Source organism: Alligator sinensis, unplaced genomic scaffold, assembly GCF_000455745.1.
Source record: "Alligator sinensis unplaced genomic scaffold, ASM45574v1 scaffold458_1, whole genome shotgun sequence".
Taxonomy (NCBI): domain Eukaryota; kingdom Metazoa; phylum Chordata; order Crocodylia; family Alligatoridae; genus Alligator; species Alligator sinensis.
The window spans coordinates 1705285-1713693 of NW_005841944.1; the positions used below are offsets into that span (position 1 = coordinate 1705285).

General features: G+C 47.2%; 1 long non-coding RNA gene across 1 annotated transcript in view; it reads right to left on the reverse strand.

Annotated features, from left to right (window-relative positions):
- Nucleotides 1-8409, reverse strand: part of LOC112549658 — a 26308-nt gene that overhangs the window by 417 nt on the left and 17482 nt on the right. The window contains exon 2 of the long non-coding RNA XR_003093174.1: nt 3393-3506. This is a non-coding gene — a long non-coding RNA (uncharacterized LOC112549658). The remainder of the gene's footprint in view (nt 1-3392; nt 3507-8409) is intronic.

The window sequence follows — 8409 nt, forward strand, 5'->3', positions numbered from 1 at the left end:
ATCATTTTAAGTAACATGCCCCAAGTACAATTTTATCTTTGGCACATATATAGGCACAAAAAATCAGAGGCTATTTTTTCACTCAGTTTGACAGAACCAGGCAGATGATAAATCAGCTGATGTGTTTTAAGAACTAGAGCAATTTAGTCAAATTTTAAATAAATTTAGGTGGTGTGTAGTTGAACCCTCTGATATTTACTTCCGTTGAAAATTCTAATGAGCAACAAGTGTCTTGAAAAACAAATTTTATACTCAAATGTCTGAACATTTGCCGAAAGCAAATTTTGAATTGCTTAGTAATCTGTAACAGTACAGACTGCCAACTGATATCCATGTTGCTGTTGGTGTGTTGCATCTGTTACATTTAGGAAACAGAAATTATACTATATGAATTAAGAAACCTATCAACCACACAGATTGTAAATGCTCACAGTCAACTGCTCACATATGGTCGGTGCAACACAGGAATTTGTGAACATTGCAAATTATGAATTAAATAGAAGTATGTTTTCAATTTGTGCCCAGGCAGTGCAGAGAAGACTTCTGGGGAGCCAGGGCTAACGAGATGTGTAACTGAGTCCATCTCTCTTCCTTAGTTTCATAGTTTCTAGGGTCGGAAGGGACCTGAACAGATCATCAAGTCCGACCCCCTGCCCTGGGCAGGAATGAGTGCTAGGATCATAATACCACAGCCAGATATCTATTCAACCTCCTCTTGAAGACCACCAAGGTAGGGAACAGCACCCCCTCCCTTGGGAGTGCGTTCCAGAGCCTGGCAGCCCTAACCGTAAAGTAATGCCTCCTGATATCAAGCCTGAACCTACTCTCAATCAATTTGTGGCTGTTATTCCTTATTATCCCAGGTGGTGCCTGGGGGAACAGAGCCTGCTATTTTCTGCTGGTCCCCCCTGGTGAGTTTATAGACAGCCACCAGATCCCCTCTCAGTCTTCTCTTGTGGAGGCTGAATAGATTCAGGCCCTTTAGTCTATCTTCGTAGGGCCTGGCCTGCTGGCCCCTGACCATGTGAGTGGCCCTCCTCCGGACCCTCTCAAGGTTAGCCACATCCCTCTTGAAGTGCGGCACCCAGAACTGGACGCAGTACTCCAAATGCGGCCTGACCAGCACCACATAGAGGGGAAGGATCGCCTCCCTGGACCTGCTTGTGATGCATCTGTAGATGCATGACAAGGTGCAGTTAGCCTTACTGACTGCTTCCTCACATTGGCGGCTCATGTCCATCCTTGCACGTGTCTGTTTTGAATTCCATCCTATTCTCATCTGCCCACCTCTGTAACCTGTCTAGATCTAGTTGGATTCTGTCCCTCCCCTCCAGTGTGCCCACTTCTCCCCACATCTTTGTGTTATCAGTGAATTTGGACAGCATGCTTTCCATGCCCACCTCCAAGTTGCTGATAAAAATGTTGAATAGCACAGGTCTGAGAACCAAGCCCTGGGGAACTTCACTGCTCACATCCCTCCAGGTCAAAAACAACCCATCCACCACCACTCTCTGGCTGCCACCATCGAGCCAGTTTGCCACCCATCTCATTGTGTAGGCATTAATGCCGCAGTTGCCTAGTTTTTTTTATGAGCATGGAGTGAGAAAGTGTCAAAGGCCTTCTTGAAGTCCAGGTAGACGACATCCACCTCAAAGCCCACATCCAAGGACTTTGTGACTTGGTTGTAAAAGGAAACAAGGTTGGTCAGGCAGGATCTGCCCGCAATGAACCCGTGTTGCTTGCCCCTGAGCATTACCTCCTTTGCTGGGGCCCCACAGATGTGCTCCTTGATAATTTTCTCAAAGGCCTTCCCAAGGACTGAGGTGAGACTAACTGGCCTATAGTTACTCGGGTCCTCCTTTCTCTCCTTCTTGTAAATGGGGACCACACTGGCCCTTTTCCAGTCCTCTGGGACCTGGCCAGAGTACTATGAGCACTCATACAGCTGTGCCAAGGGCCCTACTATGACCTCCGCCAATTCCCTCAGTACCCTTGGATGAGCATCCGGACCTGCTGATTTAAACACATCCAGCCCCTCCAGAAGTTCCCTAACTAGATTGTCCCTGACCCTAGGCATGGCATTGTGTCCCCTGAGCCTGTCCATAATCCTAGTGGGGGAGACCTGCTCAGAAATATGGTGGCAAAGAACTTGTTGAAGAGATCAGCTTTTTCCTTTGCTGCAATCACTAGATTGCCAAGTCTGTCCTGCAGGTCCCCCACGTTAACTGGTGCCTTCTCACTCCCTACGTGTTTGAAAAAGGACTTTCTGTTATCCTTAATTCTGGTCACCAGCCCTAGTTCTGTCTCTGCCTTGGCCTTCCTAACCGCCTCCCTGCAATCATGAGCAATGGAGGTGTAATCCTCCTTGGTGATCGCCCCTTGCTTCCACTGATTGTATGCCACCTTTTTTGCCCTCAGGCCCTCCTGGATGCCTTTACTGAGCCAAGGGGGCTTTTTAGCACTCTTGTCCTCTTTGGTTCATGTTGGGACTGACTCCCTCTGAGCTCAGAGGATCATCTCCTTAAGGAACAGCCACCCATCCTGGACTCCCATCTCATTGAGGCTCTGAGTCCCCAATGTCTCTCTTACTAATCTCCTTAGTTCATTGAAGTTGGTCCTCCTGAAGTCAAGGACTTTTCCCTTACTGCTTGCTTTCACCACCCTGCACTGGATAGTTAAATTCCAGCAGATGACAGTCACTAACGCCTAGGTAGTCAGGCACCTACAGATCCCTCACCAGGTCATCGCCTGGGGCAAGAACCAATTCCAGCAAGGCATTTCCTCTGGTGGGATTGTATACCTCCTGGGTTAGGTGGAGGTCCTGTATGCAGGCTAAAAACTTATGTGAGCATTCAGACCTTGTTGACTGATCCTCCCAGCAGGTGTCTGGGTAGTTTAGGTCACCCATAACAACCACATCCCTTGTCCTTACAATCTCCGTGAGCTGATTGGAAAATTCAAGGTCCAGCTCATCCCCTTGGTGAGGTAGTCTGTACTAGACGCCCACTATCAAGTTCCTTTCCCCATGACCCCCTTGTATTCTAACCCAGAGCGCCTCAGTTTGTCCCTCTTCTGAAACCATCCTGATCATCGAGGATGTGTACTGCTCTTTAACATAGAGTGCTACACCCCACCCCCCCACACATTTTTTCCCCTACTCTATCCTCTCAATAAAATCTATAGCCCTCAATGTCTACTGCTCAGTCATGGGTAGAATCTCACCAGGTTTCTGTAAGCCCAACCAGGTCTGGGTTTTTGCTAGCTAGCAGGAGGCTGAGTTCCTCCTGCTTATTCCCCATACTTCTAGAATTTGTGAAGAGGCAATTGAGACCTCCTATGGGTGTTCGGGCTACCCTCCTGTTCCCAAGCTTGCCCGAGCCCTTGTCACTTACCTGGGTTGTTCTTGCTCACATCACCTGGCTTGATGTCCAAGTGTCCTCCTGCACCTCTGCATCCTCATCCCCCGATGAACTTAATTTAAAGCTCACCATACGAGATCAACCAACCTGGAAGAGAAAATACGTTTACATTTGAGGGAGAGGTGTAGCCCGTCCCACCCTAGCATGTCTCCTGTGTGGAAGTGTGGATCGTGGTCGAAGAAGCTGAAGCCTGCCTGGTAACACCAGCTCCGAAGCCACCAGTTGACCTCTCCAATGCAGGCCTCGTGGCACCGTCCATGTCTGCTCACCAGAAGAACAGATGAGAAAACCACCTGTGTTCCCATCTCCCTAAGCTTGGCCCACAGAGCCTTGTGTGGGGGCTGTGGGAGTGTGTGGGTGTGTTTTTGGGTGTGGTGGGAGGTGGGGCATGTGGAGGGGTGTAGGTGTGTGTGTGTGTGGTGGGGGGGGGGGGGGGGGGGGAATCCTCAGAGTCCCTGCAATGTGCAAGACCCTGGAGCTGCATGTGGTGGTGGAGAGTGGGGTCAGCCTCAGCCAGCCGTACAGTGTGTGCATGGGAGCTACACACTATGCAGGAGCTGCATGCTATGGAGCTGGGTCGGGTTGGCCCTGCACACTGCCATTATGTGTGGCTGGGGACTGGGGTGGGAGTGTGGGAGCTGCACACTGTGAGGCCAGGTGGGGCTGGCCATGCACCCTGCTGCCAGGTGCGGCAGGGACCTGGGCATGAATGCTATGGGGTTGGGTAGGACTGGCCCTGCACGCTGCCACCACTTGTGGCCAGGCACTCAGGCAGAAGCAAGGGAGCTGCATGTTAAGGGGCTGGGTGGGGCTGGCCCCACATGTTGGCAGCACCTGTGGCCAGGGACTGGGGTGGGAGTGTGGAGAGCTGCACACTGTGGGGCTGACCCCACTCTCTGCCACCACATGAAGCTCCAGGGTCTTGTACACTGCAGGGACTCTGAGGATTCTCCCCCCCTCCCAACCACACACACCCCTATACCCTTCCACACTCCCCACCTCCCACCACACCCACAAACACACCCACACCCTCTCACAGCCCCCACCCCAACATACCCATACCCCGATCCCAACCACATACCCAGCATTCCCACACCCCACACATATCCCCACAACACCCACTCCCCAACCACAACCACCACACATACATCTTTACCCCAACACACAATATACAAGAGTAAGACTGTATTTTGAGCTATTACATAATCACCTCTAGATACATGATGCAAATGCACATAAATTTGCAGGGAGGTGCAAAGCATCCTGGGATGCTGGGGGACAGAGTTAATTTGAATCTAGAGGGTATCTGGGACAGAAATTCAAGCAACCAATTTAACCTAAGTCAGTTAATTCTGATACTACATCCATCCAGGTTTATCTTAAACTAGTTTTGGCCATTTTGAAAGCACTTTACATGCACTGAACATCTGTTCTGCTACAGATTTGAACCACTTTTCAAATCACTTATCCCATTTTATGTGCAACGTCTCTGCCTAGCCAATGAAATAAGAGACAGGATCATGTTCAGGGAAAGAAAGTAAAAGGCACAAGAACCATTTTAGCAACTCCAGTAACCGTTTGAGGGAGGAAAGAAGTTGACTTCACCATCTGCTAAGCAGCTATGCTGCTTTGTTTTATTTGTACTCAGTCAAGTTAAAAACCTACACTAGATAGAGAGAGATGCACTGAGCCTCTTCAAGGCAAAATGCTCTAAGTGGAATGTCAAGTGCCACAAACACCGAGGTAGGTCACAAGACAACCCCACCCGCTTCTACAGAAAGTCCTTCCCCTTGCTCTACTTTGTTCTCCATTTCTGAGGAAACCTAATTAAGGGTGCACTGGTAAGATAAGTTCTGGTATGATAAGAGTTTTCTCAAGGGTGTTTGTACTTTAATGTGTTTATTATATAGGACTAGCAGGTAGACTGCAATAATTTACCAGGAAACACTTTTACCAAGAAATGTATTCCAGGGGAAGATAAGATTTATGAAGGTCACCGTCACCCTGAATAGATTTTAAAAAAAATTATTTTCTGGTGCCCACATGTGCCTTTTCCATAATAAATTAAGCAAACTGCAGCTTTATAAGAAATGAAAGGACTCCATCTTTATAAATGGGAACCCACAGTTAACCTTTTACGGCTACATTTAAACAGCTAAATAAGTGACCTCATTTTCATAAGTGCTGTATGCTCAGCAGTCCCTAGAGATGCATGGTGGTGAACTGCCTTAAGTCACTGGAAAAAGCACAACTAGCTGAACAGGGGGCTTCTGAATTCAACGTAGCACAGGCCTGCACTTTCTGTTTCCATTCTCACAGTTCGATTCTCTTTGTTGCAACCCAGTTGCTACACTTCACAGCAATGGTAAGGCTCCCAAAACCACATTCAAAGAATCAGGAAACAAGGAGGGAAGTAGAAGGGAAACTCCTGCTATTCTAGAGATCACTCTGTCAACCATTCTACCCTGGGAAACTAATAGGGGAGTGGGGGGAGGAGGGCATGCATGTGTATAAACTACATTATTCATAAAATACAAATGATATGCATTGTCCTTGTTCCTTTGTACTTTAAAGTACATTTAAAATGATCAGGGGTGTAGGCTGTAAGGACATAGGCAGATAAGGTTCTTTGGGTGAATCTGATATCTTTTATTAGACCAACTTAAATAGTTGGAAAACAATTTTTAAGCAAGCTTTCGGGTTCAAAAACCCTTCGTCAGGCTGAGGAAGTTTCAGCAGTTGGTGTGTGCTCTTGCTGGATGGAATGAAAAGTAAAGAAGCCAGGGGCTGGGCTGGTATGCATACAAGACAGGTAGTCAGTGAAAATGTAGACTGAGGAGTCAATGGGTGACAGACAGGCTGGGAGGTGGGGGGCAGAGAGAGAAGAAGGATGAAAGTGCAGAGATACCTGGGGAGTCAGATGTCAGGCAGGTTATAAACGTGTCATAAATCCAATGTCTATATTTAGTCCATGATCTCTAGTATCCAGGAGGTTGATGAAATGGAGCTCATAGGCTCGTCTCTGAGACGTGTTCTGTAAGTTTCCTTTGAGGATCAGGACTGAGAGATTGGAGAGAGAGTGGTTTTCTTGTGAGAAATGTGCCCCTACGGGTAATTGGGTATTCCTGTCGTTGATAGATTTCCGGTGTGCATTCATTCTGGTGCGCAGTTGTTTGGTCTCTCCTATGTATTTTCCATCAGGGCATTTGGTGCATTGGATGAGGTATATTACATTTCTGGAGGTGCAGCTGTAAGATCCAGGGATGCTGATGGCTCTGTTGTGGGGTGTAGTAATAGTGGGGGTGGTGGAGATGTGTTGGCAGGTTTTGCATTTCCTGTCCTGGCACGGTCTGGATCCTTTAGGTGTGTTCTGGGTCTAAAGAAGTTTGCTTCTGGTGATGCGGTTAGCGAGGTTTGGTGCTTGTTTGAAGGCTAGGATGGGTGGCTCTGGGAAGATATCTTTAAGAATAGGGTCTCTTTCTAGTGTGGGTTGCAATTGTTTGAGGGAGGGGTGATATGTCATAACCAGCGGTGTGCGATTTGTGGGGGTTTTTCTTCTGTACTGCAGCAGTTAAAACTGCTTAAAAATTGTGTTCCAACTATTTAAGTTGGTCTAATAAAAGATATCAGATTCACCCAAAGAACCTTGTCTGCCTTTAATATGATCAAACATTTTTCAATAACTATCCCTTTCTACTTTTAAAATAAGAATTAGCTAATATATATTCATATGTTTCTGGCTTCCCGGAAGTTGGCTGAGCATTACATTGAAACAAGTACAGAGTGTGTTCCAGGACCTCATCTTAGCATGCTTGATACAGCTCAGTGCAGATGGGCTGAGGCCCTATTCCTGTAGCAGTAATGGTCCTTGGTTGGTCTCGAGGTAATTTAAACCATTTTAAGGGAAGCAACCACAGGAAAAGAGTGACTAAAGCGTATGGAGTCCCTCTGCAATCCAAATAAGTTTGTTCTTAAATGCTTTTAGGCTCGAGTCCAAGTTTAGATATAGCACAAACATGGCAATTATAAGGAGGAAAGGAGGGGAAAGGTAAGAGAAAGGCTTACATATGCAGAAAGCCATATATGAAGTCACATATCCTATGTGTTTGAGCAAGCGCTTAAGACAACTGCATGGAAAGCATCATGATTCATAGAATGCAGAAGCTGTGTATGTGCAGTACATTTCTGAAGAGTAAGAAATGTTGGCTGGGCTTCCTAACCACCATTTCAGGGATTTGGTTTATATGCTGGTACATCTTTTCAGAAGAAGTTACAACAGGAATCAAGGCTTCATCTAGAGTCAGGAAAGCCACAGATTAGGAGAGTAAAAAATGAAGGCTCAGGTCAATAGGCCTGTGTAGCTGATAGACCTCCTATTTAATCCAGTTGGATGCTTGTCATTTACTCAGCCTTTTACCATCTGTTACCCCCAACTCCACATGCTGCATCCCTTCTGCAGTCAATAATCCACCACATGTGATACCAGTCCACAAGTTTGGGTGCTTTGTTTTGGTTCTCCCTGGCATTGGGAGGGTTGAACAAAAAATCAAGTCATGATGTTCCTCACTTCAGTTAGTTTGCACTCAGGAAATTGATTTACAACTTCATTCATACCCAGGCAACTGTGGTGCGTTAAGCATGACACACACACAAACTAAGGACTAGAACAGGAGGAAGAGGAGGAGAAAGGAACATTTGTTCGATATAGAGCGATGTGGGGCATGGATGGAGAGTTCACATTCATCCCACCTATGCACTTGCTCCTGTCACAGATCACTGGCAAAACTGTCCCAGCTGGATGCTCATTCAGTTGCTTGGTACACTTGGGTGCCAGCACACTGTCACAGATGCTCCCATGCTTTCCTTGGTTAGAGCAGGTGGCCACACTGGTTCTTTCCTGGCTTTTCCCACATGGACTGTCTGATAACCCTTCACAGGAATGGACCTCATGGGCCAGCTACCTGAAGACCAGTCCCCAAGATACCCTTTC